The sequence below is a fragment of the Haliotis cracherodii genome, unplaced genomic scaffold (assembly GCF_022045235.1).
Source record: "Haliotis cracherodii isolate W230 unplaced genomic scaffold, xgHalCrac1.p SCAF_3, whole genome shotgun sequence".
Lineage (NCBI taxonomy): Eukaryota > Metazoa > Mollusca > Gastropoda > Lepetellida > Haliotidae > Haliotis > Haliotis cracherodii.
Window position 1 is genome coordinate 74,433,210 of NW_027266286.1, and position 10,000 is coordinate 74,443,209.

At 43.1% G+C, this 10,000-nt stretch overlaps 19 non-coding genes across 19 annotated transcripts; 9 read left to right on the top strand and 10 right to left on the bottom strand.

The window, feature by feature from the left end:
- Positions 1-55: 55 nt before the first annotated feature.
- On the bottom strand, positions 56-127 carry Trnac-gca (transfer RNA cysteine (anticodon GCA)). The gene has a single exon. It is a non-coding gene; the product is annotated as a tRNA-Cys (tRNA).
- Positions 128-462: 335 nt separating this feature from the next.
- Trnal-cag (transfer RNA leucine (anticodon CAG)) lies at positions 463-546 on the top strand. Its single transcript has one exon. It is a non-coding gene; the product is annotated as a tRNA-Leu (tRNA).
- Positions 547-840: 294 nt separating this feature from the next.
- Positions 841-912, bottom strand: Trnac-gca (transfer RNA cysteine (anticodon GCA)). Its single transcript has one exon. It is a non-coding gene; the product is annotated as a tRNA-Cys (tRNA).
- Positions 913-1,247: 335 nt separating this feature from the next.
- Trnal-cag (transfer RNA leucine (anticodon CAG)) lies at positions 1,248-1,331 on the top strand. The gene has a single exon. It is a non-coding gene; the product is annotated as a tRNA-Leu (tRNA).
- A 294-nt stretch (positions 1,332-1,625) lies between these two features.
- Trnac-gca (transfer RNA cysteine (anticodon GCA)) lies at positions 1,626-1,697 on the bottom strand. Its single transcript has one exon. It is a non-coding gene; the product is annotated as a tRNA-Cys (tRNA).
- A 1,428-nt stretch (positions 1,698-3,125) lies between these two features.
- On the top strand, positions 3,126-3,209 carry Trnal-cag (transfer RNA leucine (anticodon CAG)). Its single transcript has one exon. It is a non-coding gene; the product is annotated as a tRNA-Leu (tRNA).
- A 294-nt stretch (positions 3,210-3,503) lies between these two features.
- On the bottom strand, positions 3,504-3,575 carry Trnac-gca (transfer RNA cysteine (anticodon GCA)). The gene has a single exon. It is a non-coding gene; the product is annotated as a tRNA-Cys (tRNA).
- A 335-nt stretch (positions 3,576-3,910) lies between these two features.
- Trnal-cag (transfer RNA leucine (anticodon CAG)) lies at positions 3,911-3,994 on the top strand. Its single transcript has one exon. It is a non-coding gene; the product is annotated as a tRNA-Leu (tRNA).
- Positions 3,995-4,288: 294 nt separating this feature from the next.
- Trnac-gca (transfer RNA cysteine (anticodon GCA)) lies at positions 4,289-4,360 on the bottom strand. Its single transcript has one exon. It is a non-coding gene; the product is annotated as a tRNA-Cys (tRNA).
- Positions 4,361-4,695: 335 nt separating this feature from the next.
- Trnal-cag (transfer RNA leucine (anticodon CAG)) lies at positions 4,696-4,779 on the top strand. Its single transcript has one exon. It is a non-coding gene; the product is annotated as a tRNA-Leu (tRNA).
- A 294-nt stretch (positions 4,780-5,073) lies between these two features.
- Trnac-gca (transfer RNA cysteine (anticodon GCA)) lies at positions 5,074-5,145 on the bottom strand. The gene has a single exon. It is a non-coding gene; the product is annotated as a tRNA-Cys (tRNA).
- A 335-nt stretch (positions 5,146-5,480) lies between these two features.
- On the top strand, positions 5,481-5,564 carry Trnal-cag (transfer RNA leucine (anticodon CAG)). The gene has a single exon. It is a non-coding gene; the product is annotated as a tRNA-Leu (tRNA).
- A 294-nt stretch (positions 5,565-5,858) lies between these two features.
- Positions 5,859-5,930, bottom strand: Trnac-gca (transfer RNA cysteine (anticodon GCA)). The gene has a single exon. It is a non-coding gene; the product is annotated as a tRNA-Cys (tRNA).
- Positions 5,931-7,358: 1,428 nt separating this feature from the next.
- On the top strand, positions 7,359-7,442 carry Trnal-cag (transfer RNA leucine (anticodon CAG)). The gene has a single exon. It is a non-coding gene; the product is annotated as a tRNA-Leu (tRNA).
- Positions 7,443-7,736: 294 nt separating this feature from the next.
- Trnac-gca (transfer RNA cysteine (anticodon GCA)) lies at positions 7,737-7,808 on the bottom strand. Its single transcript has one exon. It is a non-coding gene; the product is annotated as a tRNA-Cys (tRNA).
- A 336-nt stretch (positions 7,809-8,144) lies between these two features.
- Positions 8,145-8,228, top strand: Trnal-cag (transfer RNA leucine (anticodon CAG)). The gene has a single exon. It is a non-coding gene; the product is annotated as a tRNA-Leu (tRNA).
- Positions 8,229-8,522: 294 nt separating this feature from the next.
- Positions 8,523-8,594, bottom strand: Trnac-gca (transfer RNA cysteine (anticodon GCA)). Its single transcript has one exon. It is a non-coding gene; the product is annotated as a tRNA-Cys (tRNA).
- A 335-nt stretch (positions 8,595-8,929) lies between these two features.
- On the top strand, positions 8,930-9,013 carry Trnal-cag (transfer RNA leucine (anticodon CAG)). The gene has a single exon. It is a non-coding gene; the product is annotated as a tRNA-Leu (tRNA).
- A 294-nt stretch (positions 9,014-9,307) lies between these two features.
- On the bottom strand, positions 9,308-9,379 carry Trnac-gca (transfer RNA cysteine (anticodon GCA)). Its single transcript has one exon. It is a non-coding gene; the product is annotated as a tRNA-Cys (tRNA).
- Between the last annotated feature and the right edge of the window lie 621 nt (positions 9,380-10,000).

Below are 10,000 nucleotides of genomic sequence, written 5' to 3' on the forward strand. Positions count from 1 at the left end.
GAGTGTGACTTCCTTGTGCCTTTGCTGATGACTATTTTATCCAAAAATCATATGGAGGGGGCACCCGGGATCGAACCGGGGACCTCTCGATCTGCAGTCGAATGCTCTACCACGGAGCTATACCCCCGACACATATGTTACTAGGATAAATACATGTACTAAGAATACACTGATCGCATACAACACCAGCCAAATATTGGGGCTCCAACCTTTTTAATCGTCCTATTTCTTACTGGCACATGGAGGTCTGGTACAGTCAGCTGTCGTTGACTTAAATACAATGAACCTTTCACGGTACATTCTTTGAAGTATATATGTGCAGTGTGTCCGCTTTTTGAGAGGTCCAAACTGAGTTATTACCTAAATTATCTTCAATGAGGGTGGAGTGCCTTTTTCGGATCCAAAGCAGTTGATATCTCTCTCACTGCTATACTGTATAGACGTGCGTACAGTTTGCCAGCAGTCAGGATGGCCGAGCGGTCTAAGGCGCTGCGTTCAGGTCGCAGTCGGGTTCTCCCGGCGTGGGTTCGAATCCCACTTCTGACAACTGTTTTGTCCCTCTTTCAAACGTCACCGATTCGGCATTGTTTCTCAATCCGCGAACATCACGACCATCCCATGCAGTCGGAATTAGCTGGCTGTGAATTAACGTTTCCATTTTGTTTTTGTGGATGCATAGTCAAAAGTTGGAATCGTGTCTAATTAGCTGCACACTTTATGTACTCTACAGACCCTCTCTGTCAAAAGTGGGATTGTCTGTGTCAGGTATGTTGCCACAGGTATTGGAGTGTGACTTCCTTGTGCCTTTGCTGATGACTATTTTATTCAAAAATCATATGGAGGGGGCACCCGTGATCGAACCGGGGACCTCTCGATCTGCAGTCGAATGCTCTACCACGGAGCTATACCCCCGACACATATGTTACTAGGATAAATACATGTACTAAGAATACACTGATCGCATACAACACCAGCCAAATATTGGGGCTCCAACCTTTTTAATCGTCCTATTTCTTACTGGCACATGGAGGTCTGGTACAGTCAGCTGTCGTTGACTTAAATACAATGAACCTTTCACGGTACATTCTTTGAAGTATATATGTGCAGTGTGTCCGCTTTTTGAGAGGTCCAAACTGAGTTATTACCTAAATTATCTTCAATGAGGGTGGAGTGCCTTTTTCGGATCCAAAGCAGTTGATATCTCTCTCACTGCTATACTGTATAGACGTGCGTACAGTTTGCCAGCAGTCAGGATGGCCGAGCGGTCTAAGGCGCTGCGTTCAGGTCGCAGTCGGGTTCTCCCGGCGTGGGTTCGAATCCCACTTCTGACAACTGTTTTGTCCCTCTTTCAAACGTCACCGATTCGGCATTGTTTCTCAATCCGCGAACATCACGACCATCCCATGCAGTCGGAATTAGCTGGCTGTGAATTAACGTTTCCATTTTGTTTTTGTGGATGCATAGTCAAAAGTTGGAATCGTGTCTAATTAGCTGCACACTTTATGTACTCTACAGACCCTCTCTGTCAAAAGTGGGATTGTCTGTGTCAGGTATGTTGCCACAGGTATTGGAGTGTGACTTCCTTGTGCCTTTGCTGATGACTATTTTATTCAAAAATCATATGGAGGGGGCACCCGTGATCGAACCGGGGACCTCTCGATCTGCAGTCGAATGCTCTACCACGGAGCTATACCCCCGACACATATGTTACTAGGATAAATACATGTACTAAGAATACACTGATCGCATACAACACCAGCCAAATATTGGGGCTCCAACCTTTTTAATCGTCCTATTTCTTACTGGCACATGGAGGTCTGGTACAGTCAGCTGTCGTTGACTTAAATACAATGAACCTTTCACGGTACATTCTTTGAGTGAGTGAGTTAATATTTAACGTCACATCGGCAATATTGCAGCCATATCGTGACGAGAGAAAATGTGACTTTAATAACATATATGGAAACTGTACAAAAATTCTGTCAACGAAGGACAGTAAAACAACTAGATTATCACAGCTGTAGATTGTAAAACTAGCATATTATAATAAAATTCATAACAATTCAAAACAGTACACAATAAAAATGGGCTATAGATCACCAATAACCAAAGGTAGGTCACCATACTAGGTACCATGGGGACTTACGATACTTCTGCTACCTACATGGTGACCCAGCAGGATTTACACCATCCCTCTGGCTACTGGTGATTGTCGGCAAGTTTAAGCCAAAACAATTAAAAACAACAATAATTCTACGATTAAAAATGTGGAAAATGAAAAATACTTTGAATGAAATGGGACTTACATACCTTCTCAGGGGGACAATTATTTTACGTTACTTCAACCCCCTTTGAAGGTACAGCCACCAACAATCTCAGTTATTAGTTCATTATACCAAATTAAAATCACATATTTTTTAACAATACATATCAAAATTTGTCAATCAATTCTATTTCTTTTAAAAATCCAAGAATTAAACGAGGGCTTACAGTAAAAAGATCCTTTATGGATGAAACCTTGAAATAATTTTCCCTTGTGATGGAAAAATCGATACAGTCAAGCAAGACATGCTTGACTGTGATTCTTTCATCACAAGGGACACAAAATGGAGGATCTTCACCTTTCAACAAATACTCATGAGTATAACGAGAATGGCCAATACGACATCGTCGCATAATGACCTCTTCAAATCTGGACTGACAACCCAAGTAAGTATAACCGATATGTGCTTTGATTGCATGTAATTTATTTATACCCACTTGAGTGTCCCACTTCTTCTGCATTAGGTCTTTGATATAGCATCTAATAACAGGTTTATAGTCACTGTATGGTAGAAGAAGTGGTGTCACAGATTTGTTGAGAGCTGCCTTTGCTGCAGCATCAGCCATATTGTTACCCGTGATACCAACATGACTGGGCAACCAGCAAAAGACAATGTCGTATTGGCCAGTAGCCAGTACATTCTTTGAAGTATATATGTGCAGTGTGTCCGCTTTTTGAGAGGTCCAAACTGAGTTATTACCTAAATTATCTTCAATGAGGGTGGAGTGCCTTTTTCGGATCCAAAGCAGTTGATATCTCTCTCACTGCTATACTGTATAGACGTGCGTACAGTTTGCCAGCAGTCAGGATGGCCGAGCGGTCTAAGGCGCTGCGTTCAGGTCGCAGTCGGGTTCTCCCGGCGTGGGTTCGAATCCCACTTCTGACAACTGTTTTGTCCCTCTTTCAAACGTCACCGATTCGGCATTGTTTCTCAATCCGCGAACATCACGACCATCCCATGCAGTCGGAATTAGCTGGCTGTGAATTAACGTTTCCATTTTGTTTTTGTGGATGCAAAGTCAAAAGTTGGAATCGTGTCTAATTAGCTGCACACTTTATGTACTCTACAGACCCTCTCTGTCAAAAGTGGGATTGTCTGTGTCAGGTATGTTGCCACAGGTATTGGAGTGTGACTTCCTTGTGCCTTTGCTGATGACTATTTTATCCAAAAATCATATGGAGGGGGCACCCGGGATCGAACCGGGGACCTCTCGATCTGCAGTCGAATGCTCTACCACTGAGCTATACCCCCGACACATATGTTACTAGGATAAATACATGTACTAAGAATACACTGATCGCATACAACACCAGCCAAATATTGGGGCTCCAACCTTTTTAATCGTCCTATTTCTTACTGGCACATGGAGGTCTGGTACAGTCAGCTGTCGTTGACTTAAATACAATGAACCTTTCACGGTACATTCTTTGAAGTATATATGTGCAGTGTGTCCGCTTTTTGAGAGGTCCAAACTGAGTTATTACCTAAATTATCTTCAATGAGGGTGGAGTGCCTTTTTCGGATCCAAAGCAGTTGATATCTCTCTCACTGCTATACTGTATAGACGTGCGTACAGTTTGCCAGCAGTCAGGATGGCCGAGCGGTCTAAGGCGCTGCGTTCAGGTCGCAGTCGGGTTTTCCCGGCGTGGGTTCGAATCCCACTTCTGACAACTGTTTTGTCCCTCTTTCAAACGTCACCGATTCGGCATTGTTTCTCAATCCGCGAACATCACGACCATCCCATGCAGTTGGAATTAGCTGGCTGTGAATTAACGTTTCCATTTTGTTTTTGTGGATGCATAGTCAAAAGTTGGAATCGTGTCTAATTAGCTGCACACTTTATGTACTCTACAGACCCTCTCTGTCAAAAGTGGGATTGTCTGTGTCAGGTATGTTGCCACAGGTATTGGAGTGTGACTTCCTTGTGCCTTTGCTGATGACTATTTTATTCAAAAATCATATGGAGGGGGCACCCGGGATCGAACCGGGGACCTCTCGATCTGCAGTCGAATGCTCTACCACGGAGCTATACCCCCGACACATATGTTACTAGGATAAATACATGTACTAAGAATACACTGATCGCATACAACACCAGCCAAATATTGGGGCTCCAACCTTTTTAATCGTCCTATTTCTTACTGGCACATGGAGGTCTGGTACAGTCAGCTGTCGTTGACTTAAATACAATGAACCTTTCACGGTACATTCTTTGAAGTATATATGTGCAGTGTGTCCGCTTTTTGAGAGGTCCAAACTGAGTTATTACCTAAATTATCTTCAATGAGGGTGGAGTGCCTTTTTCGGATCCAAAGCAGTTGATATCTCTCTCACTGCTATACTGTATAGACGTGCGTACAGTTTGCCAGCAGTCAGGATGGCCGAGCGGTCTAAGGCGCTGCGTTCAGGTCGCAGTCGGGTTCTCCCGGCGTGGGTTCGAATCCCACTTCTGACAACTGTTTTGTCCCTCTTTCAAACGTCACCGATTCGGCATTGTTTCTCAATCCGCGAACATCACGACCATCCCATGCAGTCGGAATTAGCTGGCTGTGAATTAACGTTTCCATTTTGTTTTTGTGGATGCATAGTCAAAAGTTGGAATCGTGTCTAATTAGCTGCACACTTTATGTACTCTACAGACCCTCTCTGTCAAAAGTGGGATTGTCTGTGTCAGGTATGTTGCCACAGGTATTGGAGTGTGACTTCCTTGTGCCTTTGCTGATGACTATTTTATTCAAAAATCATATGGAGGGGGCACCCGTGATCGAACCGGGGACCTCTCGATCTGCAGTCGAATGCTCTACCACGGAGCTATACCCCCGACACATATGTTACTAGGATAAATACATGTACTAAGAATACACTGATCGCATACAACACCAGCCAAATATTGGGGCTCCAACCTTTTTAATCGTCCTATTTCTTACTGGCACATGGAGGTCTGGTACAGTCAGCTGTCGTTGACTTAAATACAATGAACCTTTCACGGTACATTCTTTGAAGTATATATGTGCAGTGTGTCCGCTTTTTGAGAGGTCCAAACTGAGTTATTACCTAAATTATCTTCAATGAGGGTGGAGTGCCTTTTTCGGATCCAAAGCAGTTGATATCTCTCTCACTGCTATACTGTATAGACGTGCGTACAGTTTGCCAGCAGTCAGGATGGCCGAGCGGTCTAAGGCGCTGCGTTCAGGTCGCAGTCGGGTTCTCCCGGCGTGGGTTCGAATCCCACTTCTGACAACTGTTTTGTCCCTCTTTCAAACGTCACCGATTCGGCATTGTTTCTCAATCCGCGAACATCACGACCATCCCATGCAGTCGGAATTAGCTGGCTGTGAATTAACGTTTCCATTTTGTTTTTGTGGATGCATAGTCAAAAGTTGGAATCGTGTCTAATTAGCTGCACACTTTATGTACTCTACAGACCCTCTCTGTCAAAAGTGGGATTGTCTGTGTCAGGTATGTTGCCACAGGTATTGGAGTGTGACTTCCTTGTGCCTTTGCTGATGACTATTTTATTCAAAAATCATATGGAGGGGGCACCCGTGATCGAACCGGGGACCTCTCGATCTGCAGTCGAATGCTCTACCACGGAGCTATACCCCCGACACATATGTTACTAGGATAAATACATGTACTAAGAATACACTGATCGCATACAACACCAGCCAAATATTGGGGCTCCAACCTTTTTAATCGTCCTATTTCTTACTGGCACATGGAGGTCTGGTACAGTCAGCTGTCGTTGACTTAAATACAATGAACCTTTCACGGTACATTCTTTGAGTGAGTGAGTTAATATTTAACGTCACATCGGCAATATTGCAGCCATATCGTGACGAGAGAAAATGTGACTTTAATAACATATATGGAAACTGTACAAAAATTCTGTCAACGAAGGACAGTAAAACAACTAGATTATCACAGCTGTAGATTGTAAAACTAGCATATTATAATAAAATTCATAACAATTCAAAACAGTACACAATAAAAATGGGCTATAGATCACCAATAACCAAAGGTAGGTCACCATACTAGGTACCATGGGGACTTACGATACTTCTGCTACCTACATGGTGACCCAGCAGGATTTACACCATCCCTCTGGCTACTGGTGATTGTCGGCAAGTTTAAGCCAAAACAATTAAAAACAACAATAATTCTACGATTAAAAATGTGGAAAATGAAAAATACTTTGAATGAAATGGGACTTACATACCTTCTCAGGGGGACAATTATTTTACGTTACTTCAACCCCCTTTGAAGGTACAGCCACCAACAATCTCAGTTATTAGTTCATTATACCAAATTAAAATCACATATTTTTTAACAATACATATCAAAATTTGTCAATCAATTCTATTTCTTTTAAAAATCCAAGAATTAAACGAGGGCTTACAGTAAAAAGATCCTTTATGGATGAAACCTTGAAATAATTTTCCCTTGTGATGGAAAAATCGATACAGTCAAGCAAGACATGCTTGACTGTGATTCTTTCATCACAAGGGACACAAAATGGAGGATCTTCACCTTTCAACAAATACTCATGAGTATAACGAGAATGGCCAATACGACATCGTCGCATAATGACCTCTTCAAATCTGGACTGACAACCCAAGTAAGTATAACCGATATGTGCTTTGATTGCATGTAATTTATTTATACCCACTTGAGTGTCCCACTTCTTCTGCATTAGGTCTTTGATATAGCATCTAATAACAGGTTTATAGTCACTGTATGGTAGAAGAAGTGGTGTCACAGATTTGTTGAGAGCTGCCTTTGCTGCAGCATCAGCCATATTGTTACCCGTGATACCAACATGACTGGGCAACCAGCAAAAGACAATGTCGTATTGGCCAGTAGCCAGTACATTCTTTGAAGTATATATGTGCAGTGTGTCCGCTTTTTGAGAGGTCCAAACTGAGTTATTACCTAAATTATCTTCAATGAGGGTGGAGTGCCTTTTTCGGATCCAAAGCAGTTGATATCTCTCTCACTGCTATACTGTATAGACGTGCGTACAGTTTGCCAGCAGTCAGGATGGCCGAGCGGTCTAAGGCGCTGCGTTCAGGTCGCAGTCGGGTTCTCCCGGCGTGGGTTCGAATCCCACTTCTGACAACTGTTTTGTCCCTCTTTCAAACGTCACCGATTCGGCATTGTTTCTCAATCCGCGAACATCACGACCATCCCATGCAGTCGGAATTAGCTGGCTGTGAATTAACGTTTCCATTTTGTTTTTGTGGATGCAAAGTCAAAAGTTGGAATCGTGTCTAATTAGCTGCACACTTTATGTACTCTACAGACCCTCTCTGTCAAAAGTGGGATTGTCTGTGTCAGGTATGTTGCCACAGGTATTGGAGTGTGACTTCCTTGTGCCTTTGCTGATGACTATTTTATCCAAAAATCATATGGAGGGGGCACCCGGGATCGAACCGGGGACCTCTCGATCTGCAGTCGAATGCTCTACCACTGAGCTATACCCCCTGACACATATGTTACTAGGATAAATACATGTACTAAGAATACACTGATCGCATACAACACCAGCCAAATATTGGGGCTCCAACCTTTTTAATCGTCCTATTTCTTACTGGCACATGGAGGTCTGGTACAGTCAGCTGTCGTTGACTTAAATACAATGAACCTTTCACGGTACATTCTTTGAAGTATATATGTGAAGTGTGTCCGCTTTTTGAGAGGTCCAAACTGAGTTATTACCTAAATTATCTTCAATGAGGGTGGAGTGCCTTTTTCGGATCCAAAGCAGTTGATATCTCTCTCACTGCTATACTGTATAGACGTGCGTACAGTTTGCCAGCAGTCAGGATGGCCGAGCGGTCTAAGGCGCTGCGTTCAGGTCGCAGTCGGGTTCTCCCGGCGTGGGTTCGAATCCCACTTCTGACAACTGTTTTGTCCCTCTTTCAAACGTCACCGATTCGGCATTGTTTCTCAATCCGCGAACATCACGACCATCCCATGCAGTCGGAATTAGCTGGCTGTGAATTAACGTTTCCATTTTGTTTTTGTGGATGCATAGTCAAAAGTTGGAATCGTGTCTAATTAGCTGCACACTTTATGTACTCTACAGACCCTCTCTGTCAAAAGTGGGATTGTCTGTGTCAGGTATGTTGCCACAGGTATTGGAGTGTGACTTCCTTGTGCCTTTGCTGATGACTATTTTATCCAAAAATCATATGGAGGGGGCACCCGGGATCGAACCGGGGACCTCTCGATCTGCAGTCGAATGCTCTACCACTGAGCTATACCCCCGACACATATGTTACTAGGATAAATACATGTACTAAGAATACACTGATCGCATACAACACCAGCCAAATATTGGGGCTCCAACCTTTTTAATCGTCCTATTTCTTACTGGCACATGGAGGTCTGGTACAGTCAGCTGTCGTTGACTTAAATACAATGAACCTTTCACGGTACATTCTTTGAAGTATATATGTGCAGTGTGTCCGCTTTTTGAGAGGTCCAAACTGAGTTATTACCTAAATTATCTTCAATGAGGGTGGAGTGCCTTTTTCGGATCCAAAGCAGTTGATATCTCTCTCACTGCTATACTGTATAGACGTGCGTACAGTTTGCCAGCAGTCAGGATGGCCGAGCGGTCTAAGGCGCTGCGTTCAGGTCGCAGTCGGGTTCTCCCGGCGTGGGTTCGAATCCCACTTCTGACAACTGTTTTGTCCCTCTTTCAAACGTCACCGATTCGGCATTGTTTCTCAATCCGCGAACATCACGACCATCCCATGCAGTCGGAATTAGCTGGCTGTGAATTAACGTTTCCATTTTGTTTTTGTGGATGCATAGTCAAAAGTTGGAATCGTGTCTAATTAGCTGCACACTTTATGTACTCTACAGACCCTCTCTGTCAAAAGTGGGATTGTCTGTGTCAGGTATGTTGCCACAGGTATTGGAGTGTGACTTCCTTGTGCCTTTGCTGATGACTATTTTATTCAAAAATCATATGGAGGGGGCACCCGTGATCGAACCGGGGACCTCTCGATCTGCAGTCGAATGCTCTACCACGGAGCTATACCCCCGACACATATGTTACTAGGATAAATACATGTACTAAGAATACACTGATCGCATACAACACCAGCCAAATATTGGGGCTCCAACCTTTTTAATCGTCCTATTTCTTACTGGCACATGGAGGTCTGGTACAGTCAGCTGTCGTTGACTTAAATACAATGAACCTTTCACGGTACATTCTTTGAGTGAGTGAGTTAATATTTAACGTCACATCGGCAATATTGCAGCCATATCGTGACGAGAGAAAATGTGACTTTAATAACATATATGGAAACTGTACAAAAATTCTGTCAACGAAGGACAGTAAAACAACTAGATTATCACAGCTGTAGATTGTAAAACTAGCATATTATAATAAAATTCATAACAATTCAAAACAGTACACAATAAAAATGGGCTATAGATCACCAATAACCAAAGGTAGGTCACCATACTAGGTACCATGGGGACTTACGATACTTCTGCTACCTACATGGTGACCCAGCAGGATTTACACCATCCCTCTGGCTACTGGTGATTGTCGGCAAGTTTAAGCCAAAACAATTAAAAACAACAATAATTCTACGATTAAAAATGTGGAAAATGAAAAATACTTTGAATGAAATGGGACTTACATACCTTCTCAG